Raw genomic sequence first — 861 nt, 5'->3', positions numbered from 1 at the left:
AAACAAATGTAGCAAATAAGTGCTTGTGGTGTAGTGGCTATCACATCCGCCTGACACGCGGAAGGTCCCAGGTTCAAGCCCTGGCAGGCACAAAGGAATTATTTTCTTAGGGATTAGCGCGTTCAGCTGCCTAGGACGTGTTTTTGTCTCTCTTATTTCTTGTTCAGTTAATGACTTTCGCGTGTAGTTTTTTCCAATATATAAAATTTATGAACGTTTAGCATAGTCTCTTTATGTATATGTCAAAATTGGTCAAAACCTCAAAGAAAATTAAAACCATGAAAAACACAAAAGAATAATAATGTTAGTTTCTACGAGACTCAAATTAGGTTTGCTTGGAGTTGTAAATTGTGAGTCGATCGTATAGAATTACGTGAAAGAAATGAAACCTCAATCAATGATATTAAATAATATTGACATCTTTTATGATATATAATGAAATTTTGTGCCTGCCAGGATTTGAACCTGGGAACTTCCGCGTGTTAGGCGGATGTTTTTTTTTTCTTTTCTTTATTAACCCACCCTTATAGAGGAGGTGTAAACAAACATATATCAGTTATTCAACACATCTCATGACAATGTCGATACAAATCTGGATAGCGATAAAAAAATACTTACTTAAATTACATACACAGAAATTTAGTAATAACAAAAAAAACAAAAAACTTGCTAAAATTAATAAAAATAAGATGATCAAGCCACCCAAAAAAAATAATTTCTGTTAAACAATGCCTACCATCCTCCACCCTTAAAAATTTAAAAGACTCCTTAAAGTAAAATAAATACGAGTTATTAGGGTGGTTTCTCATCTGCTTTTGTTTGATAGATGGGATATCCCCAACGCTTTTAGGTGCTATTACG

The 861-nt window shown here is 33.3% G+C and overlaps 1 non-coding gene across 1 annotated transcript; it reads left to right on the top strand.

Moving 5' to 3' along the window:
* Positions 1-19: 19 nt before the first annotated feature.
* On the top strand, positions 20-92 carry Trnav-gac. Its single transcript has one exon. It is a non-coding gene; the product is annotated as a tRNA-Val (tRNA).
* The last annotated feature ends 769 nt before the right edge of the window (positions 93-861 follow it).

This window comes from Limulus polyphemus, unplaced genomic scaffold (assembly GCF_000517525.1).
Source record: "Limulus polyphemus unplaced genomic scaffold, Limulus_polyphemus-2.1.2 Scaffold98801, whole genome shotgun sequence".
NCBI classification, from domain to species: domain Eukaryota; kingdom Metazoa; phylum Arthropoda; class Merostomata; order Xiphosura; family Limulidae; genus Limulus; species Limulus polyphemus.
The sequence above is the reverse complement of the archived record's forward strand: the minus strand, read 5'-3'. Positions and strand labels throughout refer to the sequence as shown.